Source organism: Tupaia chinensis, unplaced genomic scaffold (assembly GCF_000334495.1).
Source record: "Tupaia chinensis unplaced genomic scaffold, TupChi_1.0 Scaffold000658_2, whole genome shotgun sequence".
Lineage (NCBI taxonomy): Eukaryota > Metazoa > Chordata > Mammalia > Scandentia > Tupaiidae > Tupaia > Tupaia belangeri.
In genome coordinates, this window is record NW_006160180.1 from 1,395,376 (window position 1) to 1,422,437 (window position 27,062).

Sequence of the window (27,062 nt, forward strand, 5' to 3'; positions counted from 1 at the left end):
TTCTCGCTTTCTGTCTCTATGTCTCTCTCTGTCTGTCTGGCGAGCGCACGCGCCCTACAGTGAAAATCTCTCCAAAAAAAAAAAAAAAGAAAAAAAGATAGGAGGAATTCTTAGCATTCAGGTTTCTGGATATTTGGTCAAAGTAATAATTTCTTTTAAATTTTCCAGTTTTTTGTGTATGTGTCTTTTGTTCTAGTGTTTGGACATTCTGAACATTTCATGAATTTATTTTAAAAGTTCTGACTTTTTTTTCCTTTTATGAGTGAGATGGGGGAGAAAAGGAGGTAAAGGGAGAGATACATAGATAGGTATTTGTCAAAGGCTCACCAGTTTTGTAATCCTGCTGCCCCAGTCTCTCAATCAGTAGGGTTATTGGCACTGTGACCATTCCTGGTGTTCAGGTAGTTCTGGGAATTAAACCCAGGCTGCCCACATAGCTAAGAGCTTCCCAATCAGTAGCACTACCTATGCACCACCTTAGGTGGACTTCTGCTGTTTTTTAATTGTTTAAATTTTTTTGATGCCAGATTGTGTGTGTGTGAGAGAGAGAGTGTGTGTTTATGTAAAAGAGACAGAGAAAGAGAGAGAGAGAGAGAGAGAGAGAGCACCCCAGTGTCACTGGGTCAAACTGCAATACTATTTCTTCTATTTCTCCTTTCCCTGATAATTCTGGCGTGGGTTCAGTTGTGACCAATGTGTTGCTACCAAGATTTGAACTGTGACCAGTCATGTGGGATCTGGCTGTCTCTGCACAGCATTTAACTGCTGCACCATGGAATTATTAATAATTAATATCAAAATTTTAAATATTAAGAACTTAGTTTTAGCAAGTTCTTTTCTTGGAACATAGTATCCTTTTTTCTTTAACTTGATATTTATTCTTTTCTCTTTCAGACAAGGTAATAGACATTCTTCAAAATGAAGCCCAGTTATCTGCATCTCCTAGTATTCACATCCTTTGATGGCTACAACAAATAACATTTGACAATGAGATGAAAACAATATTGGGATCAGCAAGTAGCTTAGTGGTTAAGGTACTGGACTCCCATGTGGCTAAGCACGGTTCAAGTCCTGGACCCGGCAGCTTGAAACTCAAGCCTCGTGTGTGCGTGTGTGTGTGTGTGTGTGTGTGTGTGTGTGTTCACCCAAAATTGCAAGAGAAAAATGGAGGAAAAGGGACTGTCGAATAGCCATCCCCATCTCCCCCAAGGAGTGATTTTTCACTTTCTGTCTCTAGGAAGCATGCAAGACCTATAGCAAAAATTTTTCTCCCTCTCTCTCAAAAAAAAAAAAAAAAAAAAAAAGAGAAAACAATATGAAGACCATAAAAGATACTATAGCTTTTGTTTTAGATTCTCTTGGATCACGAGCTCTGGGGACACTAAACACCAGACACGGGTGTCATGAAGAGATTCAAGTAGTCCTGGAAAAAGGCCCCACAGGGACTGACTCCGGTCTCTTGTCAAAAATTTGCACTAACCTGTCAATCATGTGAAGGAGCTGGCATGAAAACTGGTCCTACTGCTTAACCAAGGTTTCAGGTGACTGTGTTTCCAGAAAACATCTTGACTGCTGTACTATGAGAAATCCTGAGCCAGAATCACATTGCTTACCTGGTCCCCAATTTCTGACCCATAAACACTGTGGGAGATCATTTTCCTTGTTATTTGAAATGATTAACTTTTGGAATAATCTAATAACTAGCACTAGACAATTGATAGAGATACTATTAATTTCAGGTTAATATTGGTTATCTTTTTGCATATTTTTCTATTAATTTATGAATTCCTTTATCAGTTTTGTGTGTTGTGTTATTATTTGCTTATGATATTAGTTTCCTTGATGACCAGTTTATGTTTAGGAATAAGATGTTCCCACAATTCTTGTAAAATTGTCCTTACATCTCTCCATTTTTGGAGGGGATAGAGGGAGAGACATCTACTAACCAATATCTGTAGATTTATTCTTTGATGTGTCAGTTTCTTCAGAGAGGAGAGTCTACATTTTCTATATGAGAAGACTGCTATAGAACTAGGGAAAGGGGCTGAGGTTATACAGTTTTAAATTTGAAAATTTAGTTAAGGAATCAAGGGGAAAAATGAACAAAAGTAAATCATTTATAGACACAAAAATAAAAATTATGTATTAATGAAGATGTGTATGGTAATATCTCAGACTGAACTAATACATGGTGTATTCATGCTGGGAAGATGCATTTTGTATGCTGCAAAGATGTACAGTGATTCAATGTAAATAAAACAAAAAAGAAAAGAAATTTTAGTTAATATTTGCTATTTTGGTGTAGTGCTTCACAACTCTGCCTTTGCAAAACTCTGGTTACCCTTATTCAGAATATCTCTCGTCAATTCTTTTAAGAGAGTAAACCTCCTGTCTTCTGCTTGCATGCAGAAGGGGAGCTGGAGAGCTATTAGTTTTGGTCTTATCTCCAACCTGTCCTTCATAGATGACTAGGAAACAGGAAAAATCATAAAAGGAGTAGCAACTGTACTCCCAGAGTTTGTCCATAGACCTAGGTTCCTCTTCTCTTATAGCTCTGTCCTCATCTATGGTATTGCATTCATCTACAAATGAAGGCAGGACAATTAACACTACCTCCAAGTGTAGTGAGAAGTACAGGGAAAGATATGAATGGAGTCCAACAGCTTTCTTCTCACAGAATGTGATCTGGGAGTTACCCAAATTTCTTTAACTTGCAACATATCCACCATATCCTAATGAACATATATAGCTACAAGAGATGCTTCAAAATGTAGTCAAGTCTGCGCTGTCATACATGCCAGAAGAGAGTTGGGGTCTATTGCTAAAAGAAAGAGGGAAGACAATGTGCTTTCACTGTTTCCAATAATTTCAGCCATCTCTTCTCTAAATCTTTACCAACAACCATCAGTTCTCTTTTCTCATTTGTTTCTCTTTTTGTGTATACACACATTTGCTGGACTCTGAGACATATATTTGCTGGACTCTGAGACTAAAAAATGAGGCAGATAATTCTATGGAGGATTTGATAGCTTTTTAATATCAGAGGGTGACTTACAAATGAGCAAGGATTGGCAGAGACTGATTCTCACACACACATAGCTGCAGACTTCACTATCGGCTCTGCTCCACTGCTCCCATCCACAGTCAGTAGGAACTGTTAAAGGAGCTGAACAAGAGGCATAAACCTGAGAAACGAGTCATTTTGGGGTGGCCATATTGCCCTGTGCAGACCGAACCAAGTTCACTTGGAAGAGGACATGGCTTTTTCAACATCCAAGATTGTTAGTTTTCCTATGTTAAAGACCAGTGGTTCAGGCTGTTAGCTCTGTTAGAGTCTGGATAGCATTGCTCTAGGAAAAAATTTAACTCAATCAAAAAACTCCTGCTCAAGGCTAGTATTCAAGGGTGCAGTGAAAGAATAGAGGGACACAGGGGGTATTGATTTAGGTCACTCGCACACTCACACGAAACTTCTTATTGCCAAACTATTAATTTAATAGACTTAAGGAACAAGTAAAAACTCATGTACATAAACTTCCATACTGAATTGAAGCCTTCCATATTTTCTCAAGATAACACAACTTTTCAGTATATACACTTGATAACAGGAGTTTAGATGTTAAAAATATGTCTCCTACATTTAATATAGCTTTGTAATAAGAGAAAATGTGCACTCAATAGTTGCTATGCATGAGAGTTAAATGTTATATGAAGTTAGAAAACACTGAATTAACAAAATTGAGCCATTATCCTAGAAAGATGTAGAAATATATTCCTACATCATCTAGATTAAAATCATAAATAAAAAAAACTCAATTTATTCTAATAGGTTCTTTTAAAAATAATTATTTAATTTAAATTTAATTTATTATTATTATTATTTACTTAGAGCAGAGAGACAGAGAGAGAGAGAGAGAGAGAGAGTAAGTGAGAAAACAAGTTGTCAAGTCTAGGACTCGAACTGTGGTTGCCTGTGTGGGAGTCCAGTGCCTTAACCACCATGACACCTGATTGCCCCCTAATAGGTCCTATTTTCTTTATTTAATAAAAGAAAAAAAAAAGTGAGGGAGCACCAGATAGTGTAATGGTTATGTTGTTGGACTCCCATGTAGTCAAATGCATTTCAAGTCCTGAACCCAATGGCTTAAAACTCCCACTGGGTGCATGTGGAGTGTGTGTGTGTGCCCAAAATCCCAAGAAAAGAATGAAAGAGAGGGGATTTGGTGTGGCCATCCCCCCCAGGCAGGTAATTTCTCACTTTCTGTTTCTCTGATGAGTGCATGTTTCCTATAGCAAAGATTCTCTCTCAGAAAAGTACATAAAAATAAATAAGGAAAAAAAGAAAGAAAAGAAAAAATGAAGTTCATAAGTGTTAAGTAACTTGCCTGAAGCCATCCCATAGCAGATGCCAAAGTAGGGGTTCAAACCTCACTTGACTCATCCCAGAGCCAGATCTTGCACTCTACTCTCCTGTTTCCTAGTACCTTTAATTCTTTGGTCACTTTGAATGAGAGTTGACTCAACATGGCAGACCTTTAGTCAGCTCAGTGGCACAGTAGTATTCAGGTATGCTGGATCCATACAGAAGATCAGAGTTCAGTTCCCCAGTTGATGTAAACACTCCAGGCATACTTGTCTGTGATCCTGGCTGGCAGAGAAGGCATGAGGGATCCTTGCATGAGATCCTGTTGAAGATACTTATCTTTCTTTCTGTGTCTCTTTCTCTTTCTGGCTCTCACTCTCATAAAAGAAAAAAAATAAAGTTAAAAAACATTGTTACTTATATCATTGTGGCTGGAGGTAGAATGAAAATGGAATGACTCAAACTTTTTACTGCCCTAAGCATGTTGGTAAATGATCAAGAAAGTTTAAGTATTTACTTTTGTGGCTACAAATACATTTTGACAGGTAGGACAATTTACAAATGCAGAATTTGTGAATAGTAAGAATTGTTTGTGAAATGTTGAACACTTCTATTTCATGTATATTGTATATATGCCAAGAACTGATTTATATTCTATATGTAGGTAGACTAATTAAAGTGTAAAGTGACATATTTTATAGCTTATTTAGTTCAATTGATACATAAATTTTTCTAAGTCCCTAGTCTGTGCTCTTTTCATATATATTTATTATTAATTTTTGGAAATAGTATGTCTTAAATATGATTGCTCATGATTTCCTAGAGGAATAAAACTTTGATATGTTCATAACTTTGGTGCTTCATTTAGTGACAAAATTGTCAAATTGATATTGAAATTAAGATTGAGGACTTGTTCTAGAAAAATTTGTGGTTTTCCAGACAACTTGCTTTGAAAACTGCAAATTTTTATAAATTATAATATAAGGAATACTTGAGGTAATGGATATATATTTTAATATCATTCACTTTCCAACTCTGATTCTTAAGTCATTTTTATAAAATCTTTGTATTTGCAGTTTCATTCACTCTTACTCATACAAATTTATAATCTGCACTACTACTGGTATATATTTATATTAAATTTATGACTACTTATTTATGACAAGCATATATTGTAATATTTATAAGACTTTTTATAAGTAACTTTTATCCTTTCAGCGATGGCTTTGGAGCTCATCACTCACAAACACACACACACACTGACATACTTTTTAACAATGCAATACAAATGTATATTTTAAAATGTATTTAGTAGCATGCACATTGATCTGACACTCCTTTTCAACTCTGATGAAATTCTTTATTAATAAATGTTCAATAAGAGCCAGGAAAAAGAAAATCTTGAAAGTATATTAAAAACCTTTAAGGTAGACCAATATGTGGTGAGGTGATTAAGGTGCTAGTCTTCCACATGGTCAATCATGGTTTGAGCCCTGGACCTTAGATTGAAAGTCACACAGGACATGTTTGCATGCTTGTTGAAAGTCCCAAGAGGAGATTTAAGGAAAAGGGATTGCAGTGTGTACAATGTGGCCATCTACCTTGGGTGGTATTTTTCCACTTTCTCTCACTCTGTTTCTCTTTGAGTGCACATGTTTATGGCAAAACAAAACAAAACAAAACTTTTAAAAAGATCATTATGATAGAATAATATTTCTTTTTTGTTTGTTTTTAAGAGAGAATTTTTTTTCTATAGGGTACATGTACTTGCTGGAGAGACAGAGAAAAACAGAGAGACAGTAAGCAAGAAATCACCTCTCAAAGAGTATGCCCACATCACAATCCCTTGTCCTCCATTCTTCTCTTGGAATTTTGGGCATGTACACACAAGCACCAAGTGTTAGTATCAAACCATCGGGTATGGGACTTGAACAACCATCAGCCATGTGGGAGTCCAACGACATAACCACTATGCCACCTGCTGGTCGTGGTAACAATATTTCTTAGAAAATATAAATAAAATTTGGGACCAGCAGTTAGCATAATGGCTTTGTCGCTGAACTCCCATGTAGTAGACTGCGACTCGAGTCCCAGACCTGGTGGCTTAAACTCATGCTGGATGCTTGTGTGTGTGTGCCCAAGATCCTGAGAGGAGAATGAAGGAGAAGGGACTGTGGTGTGGCCATCCCCCCTGGGGGAGGTGATTTCTCACTTTCTATCTCTCTGTCTCTCTCTGTCTTTCTGATGAGTGCATGTGCCTTATAGCAAATTCCTCTTCAAAAAAATAAAATATAAATGAAATTTAAAATTCAAATTTATAAACAACATATGATCAAATTATTTTTTTATCCTTTTTTCAGTAGCTAAACTAATTGTGTTTCTTTGACAGACTGTAAGAGAACGTGAGACTTTTTTTTTTTTTTTTTTGGAGCGGTTTTCTTTTGCTATAGGTTGTGTGCACTAGCCAGAAAGACAGAAAAAAAGACAGAGAGTGAGAAATCACCCCCCAGGGGGGATGGCCAAGCTGCAATCCCTTCTCTATTCTCCTCTCGGGATCTTGGGCATGCACGCACACGTGCCTGGCTTGAATTTAAGCCACCAGCTCCGGGAATCGAATTGTGGTCGACTACAGGAGAGTCCAGCAACATAACCATTATGCCAACTGCTGGCCCCTAGACATGTATTTTTTAAGATTTTTATTTAATATGCAAACTTTAGATATTTGTTCAAAATCATTTTTTTTTTAGATTGTGAAGATACTTTACCCATCATGATATACACCCCAGTCCAGCCTAGTTGAGACTATTATACACATCCTTGTCAACAGATAAAAACATTTTTTCTGTGTCCCACAAGTGTCTTACCTCTCTGGTTTTTTTTTTCTCCCAAATTTCCTTTCCTACACTCTTCCCCTCCCACACTCTCTTTCCACTTTGTCTCTATTGTTCATTATGATTTTTAATATTTTTATCTTCTCCAGTCTTTCAATCTCTACCATAGAGTGTGGGCAGGCAGCATCTGTTAAGTGGAGACATAAAATGTCTCTGCTTCATAGCCTAACTAGCTTCACTCAGCAACAAGTCTTCCAACATTCCAGGATCTTGTTTTTTTTTTTTTCTTTTATGGCTGAATAGTATTCCATGGAGTATATGTGCCATAATTTTTCAATCCATTCATCTGTTTGTGGACAATTGGATTGGTTCCATGTCTAGCAATCATGAATAATGCTGCAGTGAAAATAGTTCTGCAAGGGCTTTTCTGACTGAGTATTCTCCTGTCCTTTGGGTAGATACCCAGGAATGGAATTGCTGGATCATATAGTAGTTCTATTTGAAGGTCTTTGAGGAACTTCCACATCATTCTCCAGTGGCTGTAGTAATTTACATTCCCACCAGCAGTGTAGGAGTGTCCCCTTATCACCACATCCTCTCCAGCATTTATCATTATTATTATTTTTTTAATCTTTGCCATTCTGACTGGGGTTAGGTGGTATCTCATTGTGTTTTTGATCTTTATTTCCCTTACAATGAGTGATGTTGAGCATTTTGTCATATGTTTTTTGACTGTTCATATGTCTTTCTTAGAGAGTTGTTTATTCAACTCATTTTCCCATCTTTTAATTGTGTTAATAATTTTCTTCTGGGTAATCTTCTTGAGTTCCCTGTGTATTCTGGTTATCAGTCCCTTATCTGAGGCACAGTTAACAAAAATTCTCTCCGATTCTGAGGGTTATTGATTCATATTAATTACATTGTCCTTCGCTGTGCAGAAACTCCTTAATCTGATGTAATCCTATCTTTCTATTTTGGGTATTATTGCCTGAGCTTTAGGGGTCTTGCTTAAGAAGGCTTTGCCTACCCCAATTCTCCCAGAGTTTCCCCAGTGTTTTCCACCAGTAGTTTTATAGTTTATATTCTTAGGTTTAGATCTTTGATCCACATTGATTTGATTTTGGTTAATGGTGACAGATAGGGGTTCAGATTCATCTTTCTGCAGTTGGACACCCACTTTTTACAGCACCATTTGCTAAAAAGGTTTCCCTATTCCCACTGGATTGACTGGTACCCTTTGTCAAAGATCAGTTGGCTGTTTGTTTTGAGGTTTATTTCTGGAGTCTCAAGTCTGTTCCATTGGTCCTCATGTCTGTTTTTGTGCCAATACCATGCTGTTTTGCTTATCACAGCTTTGTAATATATTTAGAGGTCAGGAAGTGAGATGCCACCTACTCTAGTCTTTTTGCACAGGATGGCTTTAGCAAAATGGGATCTTTTATGTTTTCAGATGAATTGTATGATTGTCTTTTCTAGAACTGTAAAAAATATCTCTTGTAATTGTGTAGGGATTGCATTAAACATGTAGATTAATTTGGGTAGGACTGCCATTTTGATTATATTGATTCAGCCAATCCAGGAACATCTGATGTCCTTCCACTTTTTAATGTCCTTTTCAATTTCCTTTTTCAGGTTTTCATAGTTTTCCTTGTAGAGGTCTTTGACTTCCTTGGTTATCTTTCCTAAGTATCTCATGCTTCTTGTCGCTATGGTAAATGGAATTACTTTCTTAAGTTTTGTCTCTGTCTACTTGTTTGTATATAGAAATGCTATTGGTTTTTCTTAAAGAATTATTTTATTTGTTATTATTTATTTATTTATTTATTTATTCATTTATTTATTTATATTTGACCATAGAGGGACAGAATGAGAGACAGAGAGAGAGAGAGAGAGAGGAGGAGAGAGAACACAGCACCTTCAGGATTGAACCATGGTTGACCATGTGGGAGTCCAGCACCCTTAACCACCATGCCACTTGCTAGCCCCAAATGCTATTGATTTTTGTAAGTTAATATTGTATCCTGCCACTTTACTGTATTCAGTTTTTATGTCGAGAAGTTTTTTCGTGGATACTCTTGTGTCTTCTATGTATACAATCATGTCATCTGTAAACAGAGATCATTTCAGCTCCTTTCCCTATTGGAACATCTTTTATTTCCTTCTCTTGTCTAATCACGTTGGCTAGAACTTCCAGTACTATATTGAATAGGAGTGGAGAAAATGGGCAGCCTTGTCTTATAATCGTTTTTAGTGGAAAAGCTTTCAGCTTTTCCCCATTCAGTATATTATTAGCTGTAGGTTTTTCATAAATGGCTTTTATTATGCTGAGAAATGGTCCTTCTATTCCAGTTTTACTGAGAGTCTTGATCATAAAGGCATGTTGTGTTTTGTCAAATGCTTTTTCCATATTGGTTTAAATGATCATATGGTTTCTACCTTTCTTTCTGTTAATATGGTGTATTACATTTATGGTTTTGCATATATTAAACCACCCTTGCATCCCTGGAATGAAGCTTACCTGGTTGTGATGAATAACCTTTTGAATATGCTGTTGAATATGGTTAGCAAGAATCTTGTTCAGAATTTTTGCATCTATATTCATCAGGGATATACGTCTATAGTTTTCCTTTTTTTGTTGTGTCTTATCCGTTTTGGGAATGAGGGTTATGGAGACCTCACAGAATGAATTTGGTAGGGTTTCTTCCTTTTGGATCTCTAGAAACAGTGTGAGTAGGATGGGGGTTATCTCTTTAAATAAAAGTTTTGTAAAATTCAGCATTGAAGCCATTGGTGACTGTTCTTTTCTTTGTTAAGAGGTTATTTATTACTGATTCAATCTCATTTCTTTTTATAGGTCTAGTCAAGCTTTCTATGTCTTCCTGAGTCAAACTTGGTAAATTATATGTGTCTAGGAATTTGTCCACCTCATCCAGATTTTCTTCTTTGTTGGCATAGAGTTGCTCATAGTATTCTCTAATGACATTTTGTATTTCTGTTATATCTGTTGTAATGTTGCTTGATTCATTGCGAATTTGACTTATCTGTTTCTCTTCTTCTTAGTCTGGCTAATGGTGTGCCAATCTTGTTTATTTTTTTTTTTTTGGCAGGTTTTTGCTATAGGGCACATATGCTCACCAGAAAAACAGAGAGAGACAGAGAGACAGAAAGTGAGAAATCACCCCCCAAGGGGGATGGCCATGCTGCAATCCCTTCTCCATTCTCCTCTCAGTATCCTGGGCATGCACACACACACTCCGGGTGTGAGTTTAAGCCACCGGGTCTGGAACTTGAACTGCGGTCGACTACATGGGAGTCCAGAGACATAGCCATTATGTCAACTGCTGGTCCTTTGTTTATCTTTTCAAAGAACATGATTTTGCTTTAATTTATTTTCTATATAGTTCACTTATTTTCTATTTCATTTATTTCTGTTCAATTCTTTTTTTATTTTTTTCTCCTGGCATTTTATGAATTTTTTGTTGTTGTTCTTTTTCTAATTTCCTGAAGCATGATGTTAGGTTGTCCTTTTGCCAACTTTCCATCTTTTTCTTGTGCACACTAATTGCTATGAACTTCCTCTTATGACTGCTTTTGCAGCATCCCATAGATTATGGAAACTTGTGTACTCATTATAATTAGCTTCCATGAATCTTTTGATTTCTGTCTTAATATCTGCAGTAATCATGGAGTCATTCAGAAGTAGGTTATTTAGTTTCCATATATTTATTTGTATATTTTTGAGGGCTTTTCCTGAGATTAATATCAAGTTAATTCCACTGTGGTGAGAGAAGATGCTGGATATAGTTTTTGTCCCTTTGAATCTGTAAAGGCTATTTTTGTGCCCTATCATGTGATCAATCTTTGAGAAAGTACCATGAGGGGCGAAAAAATTATTATTATTATTTTTTTTTTTGTGAAAAGTTCTATAGATGTTTAGCAAGTCCATCTGATTTATGGTATCATTTAGATCCTGAATCTATTTGCTTATTTTTTGTCTTGTTGACCTGTCTAGAGGAGATAATGGGGTGTTGAGTTCTCCAACAGTTAGAGTGTTATAGTCTATCACTCCTTTTAGATCTAGCAGTTTTTCCTATACATATTTAGGTGATCCTGAATTTGGCACATAGATACTTATAATTATTATATCTTCTTGGTAAATTAGCCCTTTTACTACTATATAATACCATTCTTTGTCTTTTTTTTATAGTTTTTGTCTTAATGTCTATTTTGTCCGAAATGAGTATAGTGACTCCCACTCTTTTTTGCTTTCTATTTGCATGGAATACCTTTTTTCCAGCCCTTCACTTTTAGTCTATGTGTGTCTTTATCCATGAAATGGGTTTCTTATAGACAGCAGATGGATGGTTTCTGATTTTTAATCCATTCAGCCAGTCTATGTCTCTTGATCGAAGAATTTAATCCATTGACATTCAATGTTATTATCGATATCTCCAGACTTGTCCCTACCATTAAGTTGGCCATATTCCTGGTTGCTTTTTTGCTCTCTTATTGCTGTCTGTCTCTCTTTAGTATTTTTGGTATAGTACTCCATTCAGAATTTCTTGAAGAGCTGGTCTGGAGTTGGTAAAGTCTATCAGGTTTTGTTTATCTGAGAACATTTTTATTTTATTTTCCCATATGAAGGATAATCTTGCCAGGTATAGTATCTTGGTTGAAATTGTTTTCAATTTAACACTTTGAATATATTTCCCCATTCTTTCCTTGCTTGCATTATATCTGATGAGAGGTCTAGTTTTAGTATGATGGGATAGCCTTGGTAAGTGATTTAATGTTTCTCTCTTGCCAATCTTAGTATTTTGTCTTTGTCTGTCATTTTGGTCAATCTAGCTATAATGTGTCATGGAGAGGATCTTCTTGGATTGATTTTACTTGAGGTTCTTTGTATTTTTGGACCTGGATGTTTGAGTGCCTTTCTAGACTTGGAGAGTTTTCTTCCAGAATTTTGTGGAATAGATTATCAATGTTCTTATTAGTTTCCTCATTTTTAGGAAAAAAAATTAAAATTGTTCAGGATCTGTGTTGTCAAAACTAAAACAATAACAAAAATGACATATACACAAAACCCTCCAAAACTGCCAAATGAGAAGTGCTTACAGAAATTAAGGAGATTTATGCAAGTAGAATAATATACAATATTCATTGTTTAGAAGGTTCAATATTGTTAAAATATAAACTCAGTAGAAAACAATTCAGAAATAAACATGTTCTCAATCTAAATTCCAACACGTCTGTTTGGAAAAATTGACAAGTATATTTTTTAAATTTATATAATGATGAAGAGGACCTAGAAAGAAACAATCTTGACTAAAGGAGAAAAAAGGTATATAGCTCATTCTACCTTATTTGAATATTTACTGTAAAAATTCAGTCTTAAAAACAATTTGGTATTGTGTTAGGATAAAAAGTAAATGAAAAAAAAAAAAAGAAAGTTGATGCCAAAGCAATTCAATGAAGAAAAATACTTTTTAACACATGTTCCTGGAAAAGTTTGATTAATGTATTAAGAGTAAATCTTGAGGTCAGTATATAGTATAGTAGTTATGTTGCTGGACTACCACATGGCTGACTATGATTCAAGTCTTGACCCAGGGGCTTGAAACTCACAGTAGGACTTGTGCATGTGTGCCCAAAATCCTGGGAGAAGAATGGAAGAAATGAGATTGTGGGGTGGCCATCCACCCAGGGGGGTGATTTTGCTTTCCTTCTCACTATCTCTGTCTCTCTCTGGTGAGCACACGTGCTCTGCCATGTAAACCTCTTTGAAAAAAAAGAGTAAATCTTGATCTCTATTTCATATCATATGTAAAATTTCAAGTTTCACTTTATACATGCACACCCATAAAAGCGAAAACTATAAACCTTGTAGAAAAAAACAGACTGTTTTTGTGACCTTGGCTAGACAGTGATAGAAAATGATTTCTTACTCAGAAAGTTAAAGAAAAATAAAATAAAATGATAAGCTAGGTTTTATACAGATGTCTCTGCTCATTTTAAAATACAATGTATATGAGACCAACAGATGGTGTAATGGCTGCATCACTAGACTCCCATGTAGTTGACTAGGTTTGAGTCCCAGACATAGTGTCTTAAACTAATGCTGGGCATGAGTGCATGTGTCCAAGATCCTGAGAGTAGAATGGAGGAGAAGAAACTGCAGCATGGCCATCCCCCCTGGGGGATGATTTCTTGTTTTCTGTCTCTTTGTACTCTAGAGAGTGTCTGTGCTATATAACAAATATGTATATATATATATATATATATATATATACACAAAAAAAAGACAAAGATTTATTAGTCGATAGTTACTAGGTCATTACAAATAAAGCCATAATGAGAATTTCACACCAACTTCAATGGCTAAAATTAGATCATGGCACACATTTGTAGACAGCAAGAATGTGGAGCAACTAGAACACTCATATATAAAGATTATTCAAACAGTTTGTGGGGTCCGCAGGTGGTATGGAGGTTGGGGCCCTAGATCCCACATGACTGACTGCCTGTAGAGTCTGGACTCAGTATTTTGAATATCATATGAGTGTATGATGCCCAAAATCCCAAGATGAGATTGAAAAAGAGGAGATTGTGATATGGCCACCCACTGGGAGGGTGATTTCTCATTTTCCTTCTCTCTGGTGAGCACATGTACCCTCTAGCAGAAACTAAAAAAAAATAAAAAAGTTCATGAAAAAAGGGAATTAAAGTAGTACTTTATTTTGGTGCAAAAACACTTTTAAGTCTTTTTTAAATATTAACACAGAAAAGTGCATCTTCTATGAACTTTTTTTTTTTCGTACTGTTGATGGGATTGTTTTGAGTGCATTTTTTTGGTACGACATGATATAAACATAGGATATGCACACTTGCTGGAGAAAGAAAGAGAGAAAGTGAGAAATTACCTCCTGGGAGGATGGTCACATGGCAATCCATTCTCCTCTTTGGATCTTGGGAAATCAAACACATATGCCTGATGTGATTTTCAAGTCTTGTGGTCCAAGACTTGAACAATGAAGTAAGCCATGTAGGAGTCCAGCACCTTAACCACCATGTCACCTGCTGGCCCTGCTCCTTCACTTTTTATTTATTTATTTATTTATTTATTTTATTTATTCATTTTGTTTATGAGTTAGAGGCAGAAAAAACACACAGTACTCCCAACAGAGTCTTGATGCCACAATCCACTTCATGTTCTTAAAGAACATTTTTTCTGGCATAGCATTCTGAAATTTCTGGCCATAGCATTCTAAGTTCTTTTCAATCACTTGAAAAATGTGGTGCCTCTTCCTTCAGGCCTACATTACTTCTTTTTTTTTTTTTTCCCGCTACAGGGTGCATGCACTCGCCAGACAGAGAGAGACATAGAGACAGAAAGCGGGGATGGCCACGCCGCAATCCCCTTCTCCTCCATTCTCCTCTTGGGATCTTGGGCACGCACGCACACGCACCCGGCATGAGTTTTAAGCCACCGGGTCTGGGACGCGAACTGCGGTTGACTACGTGGGAATCCAGCGACATAGCCATTAAGCTAACTGCTGGTTTCCAGGCCTACATTACTTCTGATGGAATATCTGTTGTCATTCTAATTGTTTTCCATGTTAGATAAACGCTGTTTTCAGTATTTTTTCCTTTATTTTTAGCTTTTAAAGTCTCCTTACAATGTATCTTGGTGTAAATTTTTTAAGGAATATTTATTTGTATTTGTGTAGTTCCCTCAGCTTCTTGTATTAGATTTATGTCTTTTGTCAAATTTAAATTTTTAGCTATTACATCTTCAAGTTCTTTTTTTAGCTTTGCTTATTTTATCTTTGCCCTGTAAAACCCTGATGACAAAAGATTATTTGTTGTAGTAATCTTATGTATGCAGGTTCATAAGGCTGTATTTATTTTTATCATTATTATTATTTAGTTTATGGGCTTTAAGATTTTAATATTGGTTAGTTCTTATCATTCTATCTTAAAATTAATTTACTTTCTGTATACATTTTATTCTGCTGTGAATCTATTCAGTTTCTTCATCTACTAAATTGCATTTGTAGTTTCAAAATTCTCATTTGGTTCTTCCCACTGGGGAAGAGGAATGGGACCTCAATATTGTCAGACAGGAGAATATGTTATATACTGAAAAAGTCCTAAATTCTGGCTACATAATTGGCCTTTTCTAATGTTTTTTACCATAAAGGTTAGAGTGCCTTGTTAAATCCTGGCAAATTGAAAAATCTAGGTTTCTCATCAAGTCTTTGTTCTTAAATGTAGGTGCCACAGAGCAATTTATGCTGAATTTTTTGTATGTTGCTATGCTGTATATTTCCTACAAAGTTGGGCAGGAAAAAACAAAAAAAAACAAAAAAAAAAACCAAGCTTTTCTTGGGCTTATTTTTTGTCCATGCCCATTGCCATTCGAAGTTGCTCACTACTTCATCTCCTGGATATATGAGACAAAAGAAAACCGAAGAAATTCACCACCCTATTGTTCCTTGTTTCCTACGTTCCTAGCTAGTCTGTCTTTTTTTTTCTCTACCTTTTCTGGGTCTCCTTTGGGTCTCCTTTGGTTTGTTTTATGCCCTAGCCTGTGGGGCAAAGGGATATGGAACCCTGAGAGGAAGCAGATGAATGGATTGAGAAAAAAACACACACAGACACAGAGAGGGAGCTGGCAGATGGGGTGTCTTTGCTGGAGAGCATAGGGACACAGTCATTCCCAGGTTTTTTTCTTTTATGTTGAAATGGGGGATGGAAAAAAACAGGTTGTGCCTGTGAAGAGTCTTGCATCCCATTGTTCTTGCATCTCATAGTTCTAAACAAGCTTTTCCTGGTCTTCTCTGACTGACACTCAGTTTCCCTTAATTTACACTGCCTTGCAGTATAATAGCAGTATCATCTTTGTTAGAGCTTTCACTTGCCCTGCAGCATAAACCCAAAGATCATCTCTACTTTAGAGGTCACTAGTGCCTGATCCAGATCTGGCCACTCCCTATAGTTTTATTTATATGACCAGGGGTCTTAATTTCACTTAGAGGGAGGAAAGGAAATAAGTATCCCTACTCGATCATCCCACAGTGGGGTCTTAATTTTTTTTGAAAGAAGGATTTATGGAAATTTCTCACACTTCTTAGGAGTCTAAGGGGACATAAAATTGTGAGTTTTCACCAGGTTTTAATTTTTGGTAGAAAGTCTTTTCAAATTACCCACGTTGCCATCATAGTATAGAGTATATTATAATTTCACAGTGGTAGGGATTACACTTTCAATGAACTATAATAAATTCAAAATACAAGTTATCTAATTAATTGAGATATAGAATATGACTAAGACTTTTCAACATATTGAAGGTATTTTATATCATTGTTTTAAATCACCCTTCAAATATTGAGATTCATAAACTTAGACATGTTTACCCTTCTCATACCTTTCTTTCTTATATTTTCAAAGCTAAATTCAACTAATTCTAGCACGCTTTAAATTCTAACCTTTCTTGTTCAAGTCTATAAATGCAGGGTTTTATTTTTCATTTTATCTCTATTACATTTATTCTTCAACTAATCTCTGTTCCACCTTTTTCTATACTGTATATCTTCTTCACTATTCACTTTCTTCCTTTCATCACTTACTGCATTCCATTCATCATACTCCTAAAATGCATTAGAACCACCATCTTACAAAGCAACAACCAAACAACTTCATTGTCCCTGTATTTTTTTGCTACATGGACTGGCGAAATTCAACCCTCAATCAGTCCTACTGTCTATTGCCCCTTCTTCTTCATTCAGGTTACTGAATGCTCTTGGGAAAAATCATTCAATTGTATGGATTTGTGTCAGTATACATCCATTGTCTGCAAGCTCAGCTAGAGATTGTAAGGTATTTGAAACATGTATTACTTTTATTTGTACTTAGTTCCTATCCCAATGAGTAGTATATTCCAGGCACTCAAGAAATGCCACCTGATGAATTTATTTTGCCAACTCTTATTTATTATAGAAATTCTATGGTAAGTTCAGCACACTTCACATTTATCAATGGAAATTTATTTTAAAACATTTTTATCAGCCTAGCCATGGTACAGGTGGTAAAGTCACTGCTACTTGATGCTAGAAATATCTGGTCCTAGTCTGCATTATATCCTGGGTTTACCTCAGCACATCTGGCTGGCAATATGGCTGTGTGTGTTGGGGGATGGCATGGAGGAGACAGGAATTGAGGTGTAAAGACAGTGTCAAGTTTCTCTCTCTTTTTTTCTCTCTCTCATGTGCTCTCAAATAAAAAGAAAAGAAAAGACTTAAAAATATCTTATTGTATCCTATAAATTAGAGGAGGTTTTAATGCAAATGAGCTTAATATCAGTAATTGGTTTTACTCGTCCTCACTTTATTTATCACTTTCACTTTTCTTGCCACCTCTGTCAATCAAGAAATTCACAAGGCAATTCCAGACTTACTGGCATTTTGGTCCCCTGACTAGCAGCACATTATACCTCTAATTAAGTCTCTGTGTTATTTTACCATTTTGCTTGTTTGGCTCAATATCTCTCTTCCTTTCAGGTTAAATGTTGTAAACAGAAAGCAAGTATAATAACTACCCAATCAAATTATAGAAGGAATGCTGAAAAGGTCAAAACAGCAAAACACAGTATGGTAATTTATGTAATGTAGAATGTATTAAAATTTTGGCCTTCATTTGACTCAAGAAAAAAAGTGTAATGGCAGGATAGAAATGGCACGGACAATTCAGAGTGAAGTCTTATCATCCAACTGGCAGGAATTTATCATTTTTGTTTGTTCTCCTACTTTGGAAACACCTCTTCCTGGTTCAAAGAAAAAGTCAGGCCTGTGCCTACTGGCAAGTTCCTCATAGTACTCCTCTCTGCATTGGTCTTTAAGAAAGAAGAGGGGCAGGATAAATCTTTCTGATTTTGTGAAACCCACATAGACCTCATGTTCCTTCCTGTGCCTACATTTCTATCTTTTGCAAGCCTTGTTTATTAGGCTGACCAACGGCTTCCTTGTTTAGTCTTTAGTGGTATATGATGTATTGGCTTTGGCATGAACCATTTAAACAAAGCTAGTACTTACAAATAGAAGCAGAGAGGGATGGAGTAATACCATTGCCTACTAAATAGGAATGAATTTAGAATAAAGTGAAAGTGATGAGGGACAGTCTGGCCATTCTTATCAGGTAGTAGTTTTTGAATACAGATAAAATAAGTCAATTGCTAAGGAGGCATAGATGATACACTGAGATGTCTAAAGCTATGCATTTTTCTGTTATCATTATGCAATTCGTACTGTAGTTATAAGAATAAGAGTTATGAAAATAAATATTATCAAATTAAGTTTGAATCAGACACATAACATGTATGGAGATATCTTTTTTTTTTTTACCTTAACGTGCATTACTAAATTATAGAAAAATACAGTTCTATATGTGCTAAAACCTTATCACTGTTGATGGGTGAATTCTTTGGGAAGCTGATTCTGAGAAGAAGTTCAGTGTCCAAGATGTTTGTGAGGCAGAGTCCTTGAGACCAGTAACTATGGAAACAGAAAAAGAAACAGTTGGTGGAGAGAGAAGTCACGCTACAGCTCAAGGATGGCTATGCCCATGGGTGGCTCTGGAACTTGAGTGGGCTTTCGGAATTGTCCTTGACTTTTGCTAGCAAGCCAGACCTCTATGTCTTCACATAGATTAGTCATTGTGGATGGGGTTGAGTTAAGATGATTCTTTGCAACACAGGCAATACCTAAAAGGACTGACAGCTGAAAATTGTTGGTTGACAACACTGCACAAAGTTGGCTCAACAACTTCTTAAAGAGGAATCTGTCTAGAATGTTTTTGGCAGTTATATGTGGTCAGGTGACAATGTTCTGTCTAACGGAATATGAGTAGAAGAAATATGCTGTACAATATTTAAATTTCTTGCTCAAAAGGAAATTGCCAGTCCTCAATATGATTATCCCATTTCCAGAATGAACTATGGGTTGAAACTGACCCTTTCTAAAAGTATAGGTGAAATCAATATTGTAGGGGTGGAAAGAGCAATAAAATTGAAAGAACATTTGCTTTTTCAAAGACAGTTTACTGACACAAGAACCTCTCAGTGGGGACTGACTGCACCAAAACTACAAGCAAGAAAAATAACTCATATCTAAATTAATATATTTTTGGACTATTTGTAATTGACTTAGTCCTTTAATTAATATAGATAAGAATACTATGAAGTAATGTGCAATAAACAAAAATGCAAATTATGTGTCACTAGCATTACTCTAAGAAAGTGAAATCAGTATTTTGGCTGGAAAGGTGAATGGTTCATATCAAGATGTGGCAAAACTCTTGTAAAACAATCATCTGTAATAACTTCAATGACAGATCATATGCTTACCATGTCTGTAGTTTTACCATAATTTGTTAGAAAATGTCAGGCTAATGAAGTGTTTGGTCTACTTTTTTCTGCTTTAACAAAATTATTTAAAAATAGAGATGAGATTATGCAAGAGCTGATCATTTTTGCAATCCTATGTAGAAGAAAATTCAGCACTGCTAAGAGAGGCGGTCTTTGCCTACAACCCACCATCACATTGATGAAGCAATGAAAATCTGGGCTCTAAAAACAATAAAATGTCAACTTCTTTTTTATCCTAAGTATCAAAAGATGAAATCTTCACTGTAGCCTACCCTTAAGGCTTCCAAATGAAACTTTAGAGACAAAAGAAGGAGCCGGTCTGTAATAAAGTTCCAATCAAGGGTGCTGCATTATCACACAACTCTCTTTTTTCTTGGTATCTTCATTTTAGCCGCCTATATATGGGAGGTCTATACCACAACAAGTAAATAAAAGAGAAGAATTGACAGGCTTGAGATGCATATCTAGAGGAAATCTCTGAGCATGAATATTTTACAAAACAAACAAAAAACAACCAAAAAATGAAAAAATGCTGACAAAATAAGGTACAACCTCCTGTTTTTTGAGATAATTTTATTACCAAGGAAATAAAACCAAATGTCTGCCCTAAAAGACTTAGGTATTTGCCTATGGTAGAATGATTTTACAATCTATTGCTTATTGGGTAATATGTGGTCATATACCTATTAGTTTATAAATTACAAAGTTGTAAAGTTCATTTTCAAATTCGAAGGAGAGGATTATGCTTCACCAAAAGATTCTAAACTTTGAACAAGATGTAATAAATGATGGAATTAGTCTACATAAAAGCATAAGAAAGGGCACATGTATTTGATTCCATTTATTTGCTGTTGCTCTGAATCCATTTTTCCATTACAGATTTTTTTCTTGGGACATGATTGCCAAGATGTTTTCCAGCTTCTTTTGCAGTTCGTGATTACTGATTTTTCTTCAGTGGAATGTGAAAATGAATGAACACCAAACTCACTTTTCAAAAAAGAATCATTTTTCTTGAATTGCTTTTTGTCTCCCCTTGGATTACAGTATGGAAAAGTGTGAACTTACTTTCAACAACACAGATGACAAGAACACTTTGGCAATGGACAAGGAAAAAGTATGAAATAAACCTGAGATTCTACGTCTTGGAGCAAGGTCACCTGACTTGCCATTGATCTGACACTGATAAGAGAGAAAAATATTTTCTATTTTAAATCACTGTATTTGGCATTTTACTTTTTATTTATTTTTAATTTTTAGTTAAGACAGTAGTATGACTAAGATACAGCCAAAATTTAACTCTTTAACAAATATTATTTACTTTTTTTTTTAGATATTGAGGAGCTATACTGAGCATTCTTTGCTATGATTCTTATTAGGACAACATAGTTCCCAATTGTTGTTTCTCCAGATATGAATTCTGCAGAGAATATTTTTCTCTCTGTCAAAAATACTTAGAAAATAACATACCTTTCAATAAAATGTACTAAATGTAGTTTAAAAATACAGAAGCTATCACAGTAAAAAATATTAGCTGCATAGAAATTTTGAAATTTAAAGGTATTTTCTCTTAACTACTAAGTTCTGTTTTAAATGATTTTAGATTTTCTATGAATACTAACTGACAATCAATTCCTCTATTTCACCTATTGGATATATCTGTTAGCCTTTAAGAACTGAAGCTATAATAATTGCCCTACTTTCATTAAATATTATCGCATTCTTTTTTTTTTTTGAGTGGTTTTTGCTATAGGGTGTGTGCACTCACCAGAAAGAAGACAGAGAGAGACAGAGAGACAGAAAGCGAGAAATCACCCCCCAGGGGGGATGGCCATGCCACAATGTCTTCTCCATTCTCTTGGACACACACACATGCGCCCGGCATGAGTTTATTCCACCGGGTCCAGGACTTGAACCGTGGTCAACTACATGGGAGTCCAGCAACATAACCACTACGCTAACTGCTGGTCCCACATTTTTTTTTCAATGAGTGATCATTAAGGAATTCAGTATATTGAGGCCAGCATGTTGGCATGGTGGCTAAGGTGCTAGATTCCCACATGGCAGGCCATGGTTCAAGTCCTGGGCCTGGTGACTCAAAAATCATGTTGGATGTGTCTGCATGCATACCCAAACTACCAGAAGGAGAATGGAAGAGAAGAGACTGGCATGGCAATTTTCTCTGGAAGTAGGGTGATTTTCCCTTTCCGTCTCTCCCTGTCTTTTTCCAGTGAGCACATGCTCTTTATGCCATAAACTTAAAAGAAAAAAAAAAGGAATAAACAAATTCAAAATATCCTTATTGAGATAGAAGAATTCTACTCCAATAAAGTAGTTGGTAGGGCCCATTCTTTATTCTGGAACTTCATAAACTCACCAACAGTTAATATATTGTCTATAGCACATTGACACATGACATGGTCAGTAAAACATAACCTAAATGTTCATTATAAACTAAATTGATGAGTAAGTAAATATATTACTCATTCATTAGCAGCTGGTGATTAAACTTCCCTACTACCATCTATTATATTTATCGACAGTCTAGTTTACTGAGAGCCTTGGAGTGCCCTTTGGGTATTTCCTCCTTCTCTATTTTGGTACTATGTACACCACAGACTCCCCGCAAAAAAAAAAAAAAAAATATATATATATATACACACATACATACAATATATATATACAATATTGATCAAGATTTGTAATAGTTCTGGAGGCCAGTGGGTTATTCTATTAGACTGGGGAAACTATTAATATACTCCAAATGACATTCAATTGTACTTTATAAACTGGTAAATGTAATGAACTTAATCATTTCTATTATTCAAATCATGTACTTAAAAACATTTAAAAACTAAGGTTTTTATTCTTACTTGCATTTCACCAGACTGTTGGGATGATCAGAAGCATAAGATTTGTTTTGTTTCCAGTAAACATATTTTCTCTTTTTAAATCTATTTTGATTTGTAGAATTTGGAATTTAGTTTTAAAAATTAAGGTATTTTTTTTTATGGAAAAAAATCTGTACTTTCAATTCTGTTAAATATATGTTGACTCAATTTAACCTTTATTTCTCAATTCAGAATGAACCATATTGATATCTTTTTATGGGTGATTTATTAACATCATTATTAAGAATATGAATGAGAGTTGATTATTATAAAAGAAATAGTATATAAAGATTGAAATATGTTAACTGAAATGTATGTTTGATTTACTATTGGCCTTATTGCTCCGTACATATTAAAATTTAATGTAGTCCACATGAAAAACTTTGACAGGAGTCAATAAAATATCCATTTATAGATGATCCTACCTATTTAGTTATTTCAAAACTTAATTTATTAAAAATGTTAAAATTATTTCACATAATTATATCAAGATATTAATTCAAATAATATCACAAAAATCAGGTCTCCTAAGCAAATTAATATTTCAGCAATTCCAATTAACTCTTCTTTGAAAGTGTTTTAGTTTTTTAAAAGTCATAAACACAAGCATTTTCTCATCTCCTGAAGAATTGTGAGGTATTATTTTTAAGATTCTTTGCTTAAGAGAAAGAGAGAGAGGGGGATCTTGATAGTACTATGCCAGCTAGCCAGGATCATGGGTTTACCCACGAGTGCACCAGGCAAGCTTGGGATAATGTAGGAAGCAAACCTAGGAGCTTTCCATCTGGTTCCTGTGTTATATGCAGTAATGCCCAATATCACCTGCCCCACAGTGGAAGGATGCAAGACGATTTTAAAATTTTAAATAGATGACTAATTTACCAAAATGTCTATTTAAACAATTGAAAATAGTTTAAAAATCTCATATGTTCTTCCATTTTTATCATACAGGTATTAGATTTTTGCATTTATACAGATATACACATATTTGTATATTTATCCTTATTTCATCATTATTTCATTTGGAATGACTAGTGTCTTTTTGTTTCTCTCTCTTGCTCTTCTCCATTCAACAGTCCAACCTCTTATGTTCATTTTATCTATAGTGAGAATCACTATTTGTTAATTCTATTTAATCTGCTCTTAAAGCTAACTTCTTGTATAACAGCGGCAATTTGTAATTTCTTGCAGATTAAGCTCCTGCAACTATCTCAAAAATGTTTTATGGAAGGCAGTCTTCTGTTTAATACAGATCTTGACATGGATATCACAAGGCTATATTAGACATTTCTACTTGTCACTTATTTTCCTCATTGCATCCAAATAGTGCTTTAGGAAATTTTGAGTTGTGGCATCATTTGGCACATCAAAGCAATAAGCTTGGGTTTCTAACAGCACACATTCTGTGATGTACTTCTGCAACGCTAGTCCCTCTACACAGAGTTACCTTAAAGTGGCTCATTATTTAGAGTCTGTGTAAGAAAAGTATTTCCAGTGGACAAGGAAAAAAGTCCCCTTCAGAGCAAAAATTGTTTAATGCCTCCCAGGTGTGTAAGAAAGGTGAAAAACTACAGCTCATCTGATGTACTGTTCATGACTTAGTGGGCTTATTAGTTCCCTGAACGAAGACTCATCTGCCCTGCATTTCCGTGGTTTAATTTAATGGACAGATTCTCCAATAAAGGTAGATAGAAATAAATGCATTAGACAGCTCATGCAAGGAGCAAAAGGAAAAGGATTTAACCATCCTGGTTTTTATATCTTTGAAATTATATGTTGTTGCAAACAATCTCAATTTCTCTAGCTTAAGTTTATTATTCTTTTATCTGATTTGTAATGCCATCTGGTTCATGTGCAAGTGCAAATCAAAAGCAAGAAAAAGCAGAGCTAATTTTCTGTGTCAGCTTAACAAACAAAAGCCGTGAGGTCTAGATAGCCATCATTAAAGGAATCTATCATGAAATATTGATCCAAAATAGGCTAGTTTTTCCAATGCTTAAATATGAGATGGTAATTAGGATTATTTGAAAAAGAGTGAGTACTAATCTGTAGTGTGGGAGGCTATATCGATTTTGGAGGATGATTTTGTAAAGCAACAAATATTTTCTACACATTTCTAATCAATTAATTGGTTGAATTCTTTCATAGTATGGATTTTATTAACTGAAAACATAATAATTAATAGATTATCTGAAGTTTTGCTTGAAAGTGAATAGCTTTACATTAGGTTCTTTAAATGATATAAATATAAGTCATAATTTGGATGGAAATATCAATCAAATAGAGCAAAAGGAGAGGAAGACAAGTTTCATTCTGTCAGTTAATTATTGACTTTATTTATCAGAGTTAGGGTAAAATCTCCTTTTCCATCATTCTTCATTCAGAGAAACAGAATGGTTTCTTTTACAGTAAATAAAATAAGTAAGTATAATCAGTTTATGGTGATATCAATCTTAAAGTTGTGGGAAACATTTTTATAATCAAATATTATAAAATGCCTATTCATTCAAACAGCTTTAACCTCAAACAGTGTTACAATAATGGTGTTTATTTTACTTCAAGATGTTAAAGGTAGTGGATACTTTGTTAAAGTACACAAAGTAGCTTTATCAAATGAAGTTGTTATAACTCATCATAAAGATATACATTCATATATAACGTCCGCATGCAGAAATGTTTCCATTTTCCCTTTGGAGTCAGGTGGATTTCCTAACAGACAGAACAGTTTACTCCTCTCAGGGTTAGATTATATGAAATAGATTCTCTGTTAACCTTTTAGTCACATGTATTTATATAAGGAATGGAAAATTGCCTCAGTAAGACTGCTCTTTGTATATTTTCTTGGTTATTAATTCCATATTCTTTATACTTGAATGTCTTAGCTATGTCCTACTGATTTCCTGTTTTAAAAAAGTATTGCAAGCATTTAGAATTATATTTACTTTAATCTCTTAAGATACGAAAATACTATGGTGGTTTCTTCTACGGTGGCCTCCAGGGATTACTGCCTTCTGGTAGTCAAGCATGCTGTAATCCCCTCTTCTTGAGTGTGGCTGGGCCTTATAGACTTTCTGAGAAATGGAAGATTAGAAAAGTTATGGGATGTCACTTTCTAATTTAGGATTATATATATACACAATCATGGCTTTTTTATTGAGTACTCTCTTGTGCCCTTTAACCCTTGGGTCATTAACCCTTGGAGAAACCAGCTCCAGCTCTGTAGTTCAAGACCCGGCAACAACCACATAGACCTTCACATAAAACTTCAGCCCCTGCCAATAGTTTAATTTCATTCAGTTTGTAAACTAGACCAAGTTAGAATATGGGTGAAATCCTGATTTATGGAAACTGTGAGATAATTTTTTTTTAAGCTGTAGAATTTGAAATCGTTTATTATGTGAAAATAGATATTTAATATGGATAATCTAATGAGTATTTTTAACATTTTACTTTGAGATTTGTATTGTAACAGATCATTTCTTCATAGTTAATCTACTTGGAAACAGAATATGTTCCACATAGAAAATCTTTATCCAGATCACAATATCTACAAAGGTAAATGCTTAAGTCAAAATCTCAAATAAAATTAGTTACCTTGTTTTATGGGAATCCTGTTGGATATATGAAAACTAACGTATTTAATTAATGAAATCATGAGCAGATACTTACAAGTCTTTTAAAAAGTAATTGCAGTGGGAACAAGCAGTTAGCGTAATGGCTATGTCGCTGGACTCCCACGTAGTCGACCGCGGTTTGAGTCCCGGACCCGGTGGCTTAAAACACACGCCGGGCACGTGTGCGTGCGTGCCCAAGATCCCGAGAGGAGGATGGAGGAGAAGGGATTGCGGCATGACCATCCCCTCTGGGGGGTGATTTCTCGCTTTCTGTCTCTATGTCTCTCTCTGTCTGTCTGGTGAGCGCATGCACCCTATAGCAAAAACCTCTCCAAAAAAAAAAAAAGTAATTGCAGTGACTAGTGTAGAATATTATTCTTATGAATTGATAGGGAGAAAACTACGCTAATGCCATGGTATTTATTCAGGATAAGACAAATAGATTCTAAAATAAGTTCTTTCTGTGCTTTCATACATGATGTAGTGATCTCACGTATTCAATGCTTTCTTCAGTTTAGAGTGTATACTTCTTGTTTTCTATTATTCTAGATCTATGCATTCATACCAATATGTAAGTATATACATGGATAGCACTTGTTATGCTATCATTCTTAAAATAATAATTAAAGCCATCAGTAGAAACAAGTTAAATAATCTTTAGCCTTATTTAAAATATGCAAAATAAAATGAGATACAAAAATATAGACTGCATTGCTGTACTTTAGAGTGCATAAATGCTACCTGTTGATAAGTTTAAAGAAGAGGTCATATATTTAGTATACTAGCTATGGTAATTTTTAAGAAAGAAATGAACACTTTACAAAATTGGCTACAAATATATTACTCTAAAGGAGTGAAAGTATAGAGTTTAATGATGAAATGTGACCTTTATGAACTTACTGGACAAAGCTGAACTTTGGCATTAGGCTCCAAGCCATTTGAATG

The 27,062-nt window shown here is 35.1% G+C and overlaps 1 long non-coding RNA gene across 2 annotated transcripts in view; it reads left to right on the top strand.

Moving 5' to 3' along the window:
- The window catches only part of LOC102485241 (uncharacterized), a 39,169-nt gene that overhangs the window by 1,037 nt on the left and 11,070 nt on the right, over nucleotides 1-27,062 (top strand). Inside the window, exons 2-3 of one of the 2 annotated variants that reach the window (XR_001371235.1) lie at nucleotides 895-1,034; nucleotides 20,007-20,125. This is a non-coding gene — a long non-coding RNA (uncharacterized LOC102485241). Of the gene's footprint in view, nucleotides 1-894; nucleotides 1,035-20,006; nucleotides 20,126-27,062 lie in introns of those variants that run through there. The other variant, XR_003551280.1, reaches the window with a different exon arrangement.